This window comes from Nicotiana attenuata, unplaced genomic scaffold, assembly GCF_001879085.1.
Source record: "Nicotiana attenuata strain UT unplaced genomic scaffold, NIATTr2, whole genome shotgun sequence".
NCBI lineage: Eukaryota > Viridiplantae > Streptophyta > Magnoliopsida > Solanales > Solanaceae > Nicotiana > Nicotiana attenuata.
In genome coordinates, this window is record NW_017672245.1 from 181,482 (window position 1) to 194,116 (window position 12,635).

The 12,635-nt window shown below is 38.2% G+C and overlaps 1 pseudogene across 1 annotated transcript; it reads right to left on the reverse strand.

Annotated features, from left to right (window-relative positions):
• Window positions 1-1,001: 1,001 nt before the first annotated feature.
• On the reverse strand, window positions 1,002-3,841 carry LOC109212448 (annotated as a pseudogene). Its single transcript, XR_002065849.1, has 3 exons — window positions 3,740-3,841; window positions 2,453-2,927; window positions 1,002-2,357 (listed from the first exon to the last, which is right to left on the reverse strand). The product of XR_002065849.1 is annotated as an elongation factor 1-alpha-like (transcript).
• Between the last annotated feature and the right edge of the window lie 8,794 nt (window positions 3,842-12,635).

The following is a 12,635-nucleotide window of genomic DNA, read 5'->3' on the forward strand; positions in this document are numbered from 1 at the left end:
GATAATGTTGATGGATTTGTCAACAGTTGAAGCTTTTTAATGGTTGTTGGTGGAATTCATTCAGCGAAATATATGATGCTACAATTTTAGAGAGATAATAGTTTGATTTGTATGAGGGAGAGAGAGAGATATTGGTTGATTCGTATGAAAGAGAGGTGATGATTTAGGGTATCAGTGGGTTTCTTACGGTGGGTAAGTACAAAGAGAGATGATATTTTGTAATCCTTTGAAAAAGGAAGAGTCTTAAATGTAGGGGGATTATGTGTAACTGATACCCAGTATTTAAGGTATGTTTCATTTCCTCCTTTTTATGGTTTTGTATAAAATTAGCAAGTATAGGTATATAAAGTAATTAATAAGGAACTTAAATAAAGATAGTAAATAGGTTTATATCATAGCATAGCTAGATAAAAATCCTGCTCATAAGTGATCACCTTCGAAGTCCCCATAGAAATACAAATGATAGTAGTAGATCAGTAATTAAAGTCGGTTTAAGTGCCTAGTAGCACATGAGGGCGTTTAACATATGTCGAAGGAGACCTACATATCGATATCTTTAAGATCCACAAGTTGTTTTGGGGCCTATATTCTATGGACAGAGAATATGAAGGGAGTATGTAGTTGTCGCTCGCAATGGAGTAGGCTTTTAGAACTTACTTGAGCTTATACAACTCGTGGTTTTTTGTCTAAGTCGTCCTTTCTTCACTTTTAAAATGAAAAAAGTGAAGAAACATGGTGCATTGCAGTACCTTATTCCCCTTGGTGAAAAACATGTTAAGATAATTGGATTTGGGGAAAGAAAATGTAATTTACTCCATCTATGCCACGCAAACGTACACTGTAATGCCCAACCAAAGAAGTCATTGTATATGTTTTTTAAGTCTGTAAAATCATGTATTAACTCATTCCTGCAAAAATCAATTGCTAAAATTCACTTCTGCGAAGTTCCATATCCCTTTAGAAGCTGAAATATGTTACAGAAATAACGAGAGCAGCTGAAATTCATATCACCCAAGATGAATTCTGATCTTGTAAAGCTTAAAGATCACACTAGTTCTACTCCTTCAGAGTAAAGCAGGGCACATCACCACGGTAATAAGAGATTGCCCCTTCAGATGAATCAACACCTCAATTCTTGCAGACCTCAAAGAGGGAAACAATCACCACATAATACGAAGAAAAGCTGCTCAAAATTCACTAAGTTAAACAACTTCAGTAATTCACCGACTAAAGCTCATCATAAAATGTGATATAAAACCAAGGCAAAGAAATAACCACCAAAGAGCTATTATCATTGCCCATCAAGCAATTTGGCTCTGGACCAAATTGCTCAATTACTCCACTATCCTCAAAAGAGGCTAGAGAACCATGACAATAGCTTCCGGAGCCACATCCAGCACTGGTTAAATGTCCAAAACAAAATTGGAAAAAACTGATGCAAATAAACAAAACTAGTTCATCCAAGCTGAATCCCATCAAAACCACAACCTCACTTCTTCTTCTGAGCAGCTTTGGTGACCTTGGCGCCAGTTGGGTCCTTCTTGTCAACACTCTTGATGACACCAACAGCAACAGTCTGACGCATGTCCCTCACAGCAAAACGACCCAATGGTGGGTACTCAGCGAAGGTCTCAACAACCATAGGCTTGGTCGGCATCATCTTAACCATACCAGCATCACCATTCTTCAAGAACTTAGGTTCCTTCTCAAGTTCCTTACCAGAACGTCTGTCAATCTTGGTCAAGATCTCAGCAAACTTGACAGCAATGTGGGAAGTGTGGCAGTCGAGAACTGGTGCATATCCATTTCCGATCTGACCAGGATGGTTCATGATGATGACCTGGGAGGTGAAACTGGCAGCCCCTTTGGCTGGGTCATCCTTGGAGTTTGAGGCAACATAACCACGCTTGAGATCCTTAACAGCAACATTCTTAACATTGAACCCGACATTGTCACCAGGGAGTGCCTCCTGGAGAGCTTCGTGGTGCATCTCTACAGACTTGACTTCAGTTGTCAGACCAGTAGGCCCAAAGGTCACAAGCATGCCAGGCTTGAGGACACCAGTTTCAACACGACCAACAGGGACGGTACCAATACCACCAATCTTGTAAACGTCCTGAAGTGGAAGACGTAGGGGTTTGTCTGTGGGCCTCTTGGGCTCATTAATCTGGTCAAGAGCCTCAAGGAGGGTTGGCCCCTTGTACCAGTCAAGGTTGGTAGACCTCTCAATCATATTGTCCCCCCTGAAAACCCAGAGATGGGGACAAATGGAATCTGTCAGGTGTACACTCTGAGTGAGAACTCTCACGATTTCATCATACCTAGCNCTTGGAGTACTTGGGTGTGGTAGCATCCATCTGCACAAGGCACAAAACAACAGATTTAGCAAAACATGCCATGCTTCTTTTCAAAAATAATAATTAACTATACGACTATACGATAAAAAGCAAACCTTGTTGCAGCAGCAAATCATTTGCTTGACACCAAGAGTGAAAGCAAGCAATGCGTGCTCACGGGTCTGACCATCCTTGGAAATACCAGCTTCAAAACCACCAGTGGTTGAGTCAATAATAAGAACAGCACAATCAGCCTGGGAAGTACCAGTGATCATGTTCTTGATAAAGTCCCTGTGTCCGGGGGCATCAATCACAGTGCAGTAGTACTTAGTGGTCTCAAACTTCCACAAGGCAATATCAATGGTGATACCACGCTCGCGTTCAGCCTTAAGCTTGTCAAGCACCCAGGCATACTTGAATGACCTCTTGTTCATCTCAGCAGCTTCCTTCTCAAACCTCTCAATAACACGCTTGTCAATACCACCAAGCTTGTAGATCAAGTGACCAGTGGTGGTCGACTTTCCAGAGTCGACGTGGCCAATGACCACAATGTTGATATGAACCTTCTCTTTACCCATGATTCCTTTGAAACTGAAGATCATCACAAGAACAGAAAACCAAGAATTATTTTTGATAACCATGGAGACCAAAATAATCTCTAGAAGACTAGAAAGAAACAAATATCACGGAAAGGATTTTCCTTTCCAACAATCAGCCATTATCAACCTTTCACAAATTCTTAGCAAGAAGTTCAGTTACAAATCAAACATCAAACAAAGAACAAAAAGGAAAACATTTTCTATCATACCAAATATAGCAGAGTCTATAGAGTTTCTAATAGTCGTAGATTTATTATTCAATTGACTTCCAAGTGTAAAAATCCGTCTTTAAAAAACACCATCAATAGATCTAAATCTATGTGTAGCAGATCAAACCAAATTAACAAATAAAAAAATAAATCTTATTCACTGTTGGCGGAAGCCAATGTCCCGGGGTCTCGGGGACTCATTCTGACTGAAACAAGGGGCGGGTCTTTACCAACTTCCAAATATTCTATTTTAGGGAAGCCAAAAAAGGTGAGCGCCTAGGCTGTAACAAATTATAACTTCACATAGCATTATGTACAGTAAAATCATCCAAATTAGTAGAACAGCTGAAATATAGTATAAACAAAAAGACAATACCACATAGACGAGATCAAAAAATGGAAGACAAAGTTATGATATCAATTAATTAGTAAAGAGAAACATATAAATCTCATAATTCAAACATAAGAAAAATCAATTCACGAGGTAATTAGATTGTGTTTTTCAACAAATCACTGACAAAACACAAACTAGAATACAATTCATTCGTATGAATATATATATAAATAATAGGCAGAAAAATAGAACAGATCTAACCTTTAGAAGACGAAAAGAAAGACGAGAGAGCTTCGCTAAAACCCTGGCTGCGCAGAACAAATGAAGCGAAGCGTTAGGGTTTGAGAAATGCACCCAATGATGTTCTTATAGCTCAGAAGCCGTACCCGGGTTGGGCTTCTTGGGCCCACCATATTAGATTTAGGTAAGAGATCTCCCTTTGTACTCGTTGATTCCAAACTATTTACCCTTTAATGCCTATGCTTAAATTATTTACTTTTCCTATTCATGTGATCCAAACTATTTACCCGGTATTTATTCTATTCGCACTGTCACTGCCTCACCAACCGCAATAAAGGGCTCCTGAATTTCAAATGTGTCCAGTTTTTAATCCCTCTGTTTCTTTGTCAAGAGAGATAGAATTCTTTACCTTATTTTTAGTTTTATTATAATAACTTCACTTTTACTACTCTGCTATTTGACCTGCTTTAATTTAAGAACTTTTTTAGCCTATGTCTAAAACTTGCGGCCATTATCATTAGGGGAAAGTTTGTGTATGAACTCGAAGAAAACCAGTACTCCCATGTAGTAGTTTTTATGTGTATTTGAATATTCACTATTGTTGGGCTTGAAGCTCTTGAATTTAAAATTTTTATTTTGAAGATTTCTTGTTTGATTCAAAGTGGGTGCTGTTAAATATTGCTTATAGTACCTTATGGAAGTTCATACTGAAATTTGATAGCATTTGGAGCTGATTTGAGGTGATTGAGATCGAAATTTTCAGCTGAAAATCGAAGAAGAACACAGCTACCCAATAGTATACTGCTACGGTATACAATATGCTGTAGGAGTATATAGCTATACTCCATCCAACAGTATACTGTAGGAGTATATAGTTATACTGCAACAATATACTATTATAGTATACAATATATTGTTATAGTATACTGTTATAATATGCAATATACTGTAACAGTATGCTTTAATAGTATACAATATACTATAATAGTATACTTATTACCCGTAAATTCACTTGCCTTTTCCCTTTTAATTTGCATTAAGCTTTTACCCAGCGTAAGGGGCAAATTAAAACTGCAAAAAAAAAAAAAAAAAAATTATAGTATGCTATATAATGTAATGGTATACTCTTACAATTAGATACTTTTAGAACTTTTTGAAATCTTTATTGACAACTGATATTATTTTAGTTTAACAATTGAATTAAATTTTTTTAACTCTTTGCGTACAATTGTATACCCTGTTGGTATATCTATATACTATACTGGTATCATATGTTAGTTAATATTTTTTTATTGTATTAGCTACATTTAATTGGTACACAATTTGATTTTTCTTTAGTAATAATATAAAAAAAATAATAAAAAAAAATAGTGAAAACAGTAAATGAAATTAGATTATGAAGAAAAAAATATAAAAAAAGAAGTTAAATAAAATTAGAAAAAGGAAAAAATAAAAAATAAATAAGAAGAAAACAAGAAAAAAGAAAAGGAGAAAAGAAAAAAAAAAGAAAAAAAGAAAAGAAAAGAAGCATAGAAATAAAAAAGAATTAGAGAATAAAGAAAAAATTCCCTACAAAAACTACTATGGGTAGGAAATATAATTAGTTTATGGGTAGAAAAACAAATGGGTAGACAAGGATAAATAGTTTTATTTTTGTGGGTAACTGTGTCAAAACCCCTTTAGGTAAAGGGAGAATGACACAGTTACCCAAAAAAATAAAATTATTTATCTTTGCCTATCTATTTGTTTTTCTACCCATCAACCTAATTACATTTCCTACCACACTAGTTTTTGTGGGTAATTTTCTATTTTTTCTTCAATTCTTTTTTATTTCTATATTTTTTTTCTTTTTTTCCTTTATTTCTTCCTTTTCTCCTTTTTTTTCGCTTTCTTCTTATTTTTTTCTTTTTTCCTTTTCTAAGTTCATTTAACTTCTTTTTTTATATTCTTTTCTCTTCGTAATCTAATTTCATTTGTTGTTTTCACTATTTTTTAAAATTCTTTTTTTTATATACAATAAGAAAAAATAACTGATATAGTAAATATGTGTTCACCTTTTTTTTAATATAACTAGCTTAATATACCTTTTGTCTTTTTTCTCATTTTTTAAATTCAATTATTAAATGAAATAATATTAGTTGTCACTTCATCTAATTCACTGAATATCACGCTGACTGCTGCTGAGCACCATAAATTACATAATCAGATTCTAAGAATCAACACGTGAATTATCATCCAAACCTTGATCTCCTTCCCTGTAAATATCAGTACACTCTATACCATTAGCAGTAACACAACTAGTTATGGAGCAAGAAAACATAACCTACGGCCACCAAACCTCCATATATACTAGTTAGAATAGAAATAATAATAAAATATTAAAAATACAATAAAAGTATAAGTAGCAAAAAAGACTTCTAGCTACAGAGTGAAGGGATCAAAGTGGATTCGAAGAAAGTGGAAGCGGTGCAGAGTTGACCGTCCTTAGCTACAGAGATTTGGAGTTTTCTTGGTTTGGCGAGTTATTACCATCGATTTATTGAGGGATTCTCATCTATTGCAACATATATGAATATGCTGACCCAGAAGGGTGCTCCGTACAGGTGGGCGGAGGAGTGTGAGAAGAGCTTTCAAAAGCTCAAGACAGCTTTGACTACAGCCCGAGTATTGATATTGCCTACGGGTTCGGGGTCTTATGCAGTTTATTGTGATGCGCCGCGAGTTGGCCTCGGTGCGGTGTTGATGCAGGACCGTAGGGTGATAGCCTACCCGTCCAGACAGCTGAAGGTGCATGAAAAGAACAATCCTGTCCACGACCTTGAGCTAGCAGCTATTGTTCATGCCTTGAAGATTTGGAGGCATTATTTGTACGGTATCCCTTGTGAGATCTACACTGATCACCGGAGTTTGCAGCATATATTCAAGCAGAAAGATATTAATTTGCGTTAGAGGAGGTAGTTAGAGCTGCTTAAGGATTATGATATCACTATTTTGTACCACCTTGGGAAGGCCAATGTGGTGGCCAATGCTTTGAGTAGCCGGTTAGAGAGTTTGGGGAGTTCAACATATCTACCAGCCGCGGATAGGCCCATGGTGTTGGATGTTCAGGCCCTAGCCGGCCATTTTGTGAGATTGGATATTTCTGAGACTAGTTGAGTATTGGCTTGTGTGGTCTCTCGGCCTTCTCTTTATGATCGTATCAGGGAGTGTCAGTATGATGAACCCCATCTGCTTGTCCTGAAGGACATGGTCCAGCACGATGATGCTAAGGAGGTCACTATTGGAGATGATGGTGCATTAGAATGCATGGCAGACTACTAATGTTGATGGTTTGCGTGAGTTGATTCTTCAGGAGGCTCGTAGATCGCGGTACTCTATTCATCCGGGTGCCGCGAAGATGTATTAGAACTTGAGGCAGCATTACTCGTGGAGGAGGATGAAGGAGGACGTAGTGGAGTATGTTGCTCGGTGCCTAAATTGCCAGCAGGTGAAGTATGAGCATCAGCGACCAGGTGGATTGCTTCAGAAGTTAGAGATCTTGCAGTGGAAATGGGAGTGGATCACTATGGATTTCGTTGTTAGACTCCCACGGACTCAGCGGAAGTTTGATGCAGTATGTGATTATGGTTAGGCTGACCAAGTCAGCTCACTTCCTTCCTATGATGACTACCTATTCTTCCGAGCAGCTGGCTCGAGTTTATATCCGTGAGATTGTCAGACTTCATGGCATGTCGGTATCTATCATCTCTAACCAGGGTACGCAGTTTACATCATGGTTCTAGAGAGCCGTACAGCATGAGTTGGGTACTTGAGTGGAGTTGAGCACGGCATTTTACCCTCAGACGGATGGATAGTCCGAGCGCACTATTCAGATTCTCGAAATGCTCTGTGCGTGTGTGATAGAGTTTGGGGGTTCTTGGGATCAGTTCTTGCCCCTTGCAGAGTTTGTCTACAACAGTAGTTATCAGTCCAGCATTCAGATGGCACCGTATGAGGCTCTATATGGTAGGAGGTGTCGGTCCCCAGTGGTTTGGTTCGAGCCGGGCGAGGCCAGATTATTGGGTACGGACTTGGTTTAGAGACTTCAAGGTACACATGCTGGGCATTCGCAGGGTCTGAAGTCACCTTCTATTGTACTTATTTCCATTGTTTCCTTTTTGTTTCGGAACAGTGATGTATTCATTATGTATAATTACTCCTAGAAAGGCTTATGACTTGTATTACCGGTTTTGGGATACTGTATCATGTTGAGACGATTGGTTTATTTAGAAACTTTTGGTTCATGTTTAATAGCTGTTAGTAGAACTTGTCATTATTTTAGTATGTGTTAGGCTTACCTAGTTTTAGAGACTAGGTGCCATAACGTCTCCTTCGGAGGGATTTTGGGTCGTGACACAACCACATTTGGAGACTTGAGGTATAGCTATACAGCGTCCGCTGTAACGACTTGGTCGGTCGTTTTGAGAATAATATCCCCGATCCTCTATTTAGTGCTTCCCCCATATCTTTTTCTACTTATATGACTTGCCGGGAGGTTTTATTTTTGGTTTCGGAGTGTTTTCGGACACTTAGTCCCTAAAATGGAAGCTTAAGTCTTAGGATTTTGTTCGTAGTCGGAACTATATGAAGACGACTCCGGAATGGAGTTCCGTCGGTTCTGTTAGCTCCATTGGGTGATTTTGGACTTAGAGGCGTGTCTGGATTTTATTTTGGAAGTCTGTTGTTGATTTAGGCTTGAAATGGCGAAAGTCGAATTTTTGGAGATTTTGACCGGAAGTGGACTTTTTTATATCGGGTTCGGATTCCGATTTCAGAAGTTGGAGTAGGTCCATAATGTTGAATATGAATTGTGTGCAAAATTTGAGGTCAGTCGGACGTGGTTTGATAGGTTTCGGCATCGGTTGTAGAAATTTGAAGTTTCAAGATCATTAAGTTTGGATTGGAGGATGATTCGTCTTTTTAACGTTGTTTGATGTGATTTGAGGGCTCTACTAAGTTCATATGGTGTTTTAGAACTTGTTGGTATGTTTGGTTGAAGTTCCGGGGCCTCGGGGGTGTTTCAGATGCTTAACGGATTGAGATTGGACTTATGCAAATTGCTGAAGTTTTTCTAGTTTCTGGTGTTTTCACACCTACGATGGGGAGACCGCAAGTGCTGGATCGTACGTGCGTAGAGGCAAGCGCAGAAGCGGATTGGAATGGTTGGTCAGGGGTCGCAGATGCGAGGAGAATTCCACATCTGCGATGCCTGCAGATGCGCCTAAGGAACCGCAGGTGCGGAGGCGGACCGCAGAAGCGGATAGTGCTCCGCAGGCGTGCATACGCAGATGCAGCCTATTCATCGCAGATGCGGACCAGCGAGGGAAATTCCGCAGGTGCAGCATCATAGGTGCGAGTGGAGGCCCGCAGATGCGAAATAGCTGAGCAGAAAAGGCTAAGATCGAGGGTTTTATCCCATTTTCAATTTTGGGACTTTCAGACTCGGATTTGGCGATTTTTTGAAGGATTTTCATAGAGAGCTTTTGGGTAATGATTCTTACCACCTTTATGGTTATATTCCACTAATCTATAGTTGATTTCTGCATTAGTTAAGGAATTTGGGTTGAGAAAATTTGGGGAAAAGATTGGAAAGTTCATCAACCAAGTTTTTGAGTTTTGATTGGGATTTTGTTATCGGATTTGAATAATTTTGGTACGAGTGAACTCGTGAGTGAATGGGTGTTCATATTTTGTGACTTTTACTCGATTCCGTGACGCGGGCGCGGGTCGACTTTTTAGGGCTATTTTCTTATTTCTTGCTTAAGCTTTGGTTTCATTAATTAGATTAATTTTTTATAATTATATTTATGGTATGTAATTGCTTTTGGCTAGATTTGGGCCATTCGGAGTCGGATATTCGTGGAAAAGGCATTGTTTATCGATTGATTGAGCTCGGTTCGAGGTAAGTGGCTTGCCTAACCTTGTGTGGGGGAACTCCCCTTAGGTTTTGGTAGTGTTGTGATATGTGAGCTCCGTGTACATGGAGGTGATGAGTGCGTACACAGGCTATTTGTGGTAAAATCCGATTTTTACTAATTAATAACCTGTTTCTTCTTAATTGAGATATACCGGCATGTGTCTTAAATGTTTATCTAAGCTCTGTGCTGTTGATTTTCAATTTTTCCCTATCTATTTTTATACTCAAAATATTCTCAAAATAGCATGTACATGCATATATAAGTATGCCCAAGAATTTTGACATTTTTTTCTAATTTTTAAAGCTTTTTAAAATCATTTTATTATTTGTTTTAGCAGTACAAAATCCAATAATTATTCCCAAAACTATTATTTGGGTGAGTAATTTATTTCCATCCTCATATTTACACCACAATATAATTAAGGTGATTTTATTATATTTTTATAAATTTATTTGATATTTTTAAAGCTAAATGGCATAAAATTGCAATTATAGCCTATATTACGATTAATAGCATTTTACAACTATAAAATTACTCCCAGTATTTTTAGATTAATGTTTATATATTATTAATTAGTTCAGTGCTTTCAATTTGTTTTTAAAATTATTTTAACTATTTTAGTTAAATTAAAAAGGGAAAATTGGCTATTTAATATATAGCCCATCTGCATTTCAATTATAGCCACATTAATCCCCTTAATTGACCCAATTCCAGGCCCAATTCCGGACCAGTCCAACCCAATCCCCTAACCCGTTTAAAGCACCCGACCGGATTCTATTTTAATCACAGCCGGTGATCTTTTAGATCAACGACTCACACGCACCCTTTCCATTTTTAATCTACCAACACCCCAACCCTAAATTCATTTCCCTCTACCCGCCGCCCTTGAATCCCCTTCCTCTCCCATTCTCTCTGCAAACCCTAGTCGCCGCCACCCAAACTAACCCTAATCTCTTCGATTCTCGCCGGAATTCATGGCTTCTCAGGCCATGGAAACCTCATACTTGCCCCACATTGCTCCTGTATACCTGGTACTCGAAGGTTTGAGGCTAGACCTCAAAGGTCTCCACTCAGATCTCCGCCGACTTGAGATTTCTGGTCATCTCCGGCCTGGCTCCGGCATATCTTAGCCTCTTGAGCCTATGTCCAGCCTTATCCGACTTAGATCGGACCTTTTCCAAGCCTTTCTCATTCTAGGGTTCACCTGAAACCCTAGCTGTTCGAGGTTTTTCTCCGATTCTCCTCAGATCTGTGTGTATTCATGTTCTATTTTGAGTTCTTGAAGGATTTCCCCAACTTATCTTTTAAAATTTTTTTACTTTCAAAGTCACTTCTTTCTGATTTAGGGTTTCTGAAAAATGCTTAAGTGTTTTTCCAACTTTTCTTTTCCCTTTCTTTGTGTATGTTTGTCTCTGCTATGTTCTTATGTTCTTTTTTTTTACACATGTTCTTCTACTATGTTTGCTATATTTTGTTCTTCCTTCTACCAAGTTTCTATGCTATGTTTTCACATGCTTTCCCACTATGTTCGGCTATTTGCCTTCCACTATGATCTCACCTACTGTATTTTCCTACCGTGTTCATTAAGTGTTCTTATTATTTTTTTTACCTTTTAAGTTTCCTCTAGAATACCTGCTTAAACATGTTTTCCTCTACTGTTTCTTTTGCTCTCATTATGTTTCGAATTAAGTTCCTTACTCTGTGTACTTTGAACTTTCTACTGTATTTGCTTGTTCCCTCATTTTTGTCTTCTTTGCATCTGAATTAAGTCAAAACCCTAGGATTTTAGGGTTTTTTGGCGAGTTTGGTCTTGTGTGTTTAGACCAGGTTTCTGTTTGAGCCTTAGACTATCTCAAACTCACTTTGGGTCCATGTATTGAATTCGAACCCTTTTGTGTATGACTCTGGACTCTTCTATACTAGACTTTTTTTGGATAGCATGACAGTTCTTTCATGTTTAAACGTGTCTGCATGTTTTATATGTGATGAACCTTTCTTCAAAAGGCTTTCCAACTTGTGATTGAATCAGAATCCTTTTTTGGGGGTGATTGATTGTTACTGCTTCTTTTTAATTAAGAGCCTCTCTTTACATTTTTCTGACTTGGTTCATTCATGAAAAATTTTCGACTCATTATTGCTTGGCTGTCAATTGATTTCCTTTTCTTAATTTGCACAACCGTGTACGGTCAAACCCTTTCCTTAAATAACTAGTATGTATTTACCCTTCTTGCACTACTTTGAAAAGTGTTTAATTAACCTCTATCCTTATTTACTTTTCCCGTTTGAAATTAGAATCCCTTAATTAAAGGGAAACCTTGTGTGATTGATTTTCAAACTATTTTCTTACATATTTCTGCTTCTTTTCTGCACTATAAATACACGACTCTTAACACAAAGCACACACGATGGGAATAATCCTCCACACACGATTAAGCACACAAAAATCATAACTCTCCTCTAAATTTATACTCTGGCTTCTTGACTGCACTTTGGCTTTCATAAGGCTACTGTTTCTCCTTACTTGCTTCTTTGAACTGGTATGTCCTAAAATTAATTTCAGTATCTTTCTAATGTGTTTGTTTATAGTCCCTGTATCCATGCCTGCTTTCAATCCTCTGCAAAGTTAATTTTGAAGTACCTACATGCTTTTTCCTGCTCTTTCTTTGCTTCTTACTGCTAGTAGACAATTGCTCCCATACCCCATTCCCCTATGTGTGCTGAGTTAAGGTATGGCCTGGCAGCATCCCAATTGCTGTCCAGGGCTGAACCTGACCTTCAATAAGGTCTTAACTCCTCAATTCTAAGGCTGACAGGCTGGTCAGGGGTGTGCCAGCATCCCAATTGCTGGGCATGACCACCAGCCTGCCATGGCCCCCCTCCCTAATTCCCTTCAATTGCACTTACACTCACTTCTAGTCTCTAAGTTCTGCCCCCCTCCTATGAGCCTTGCCTTGGGACCT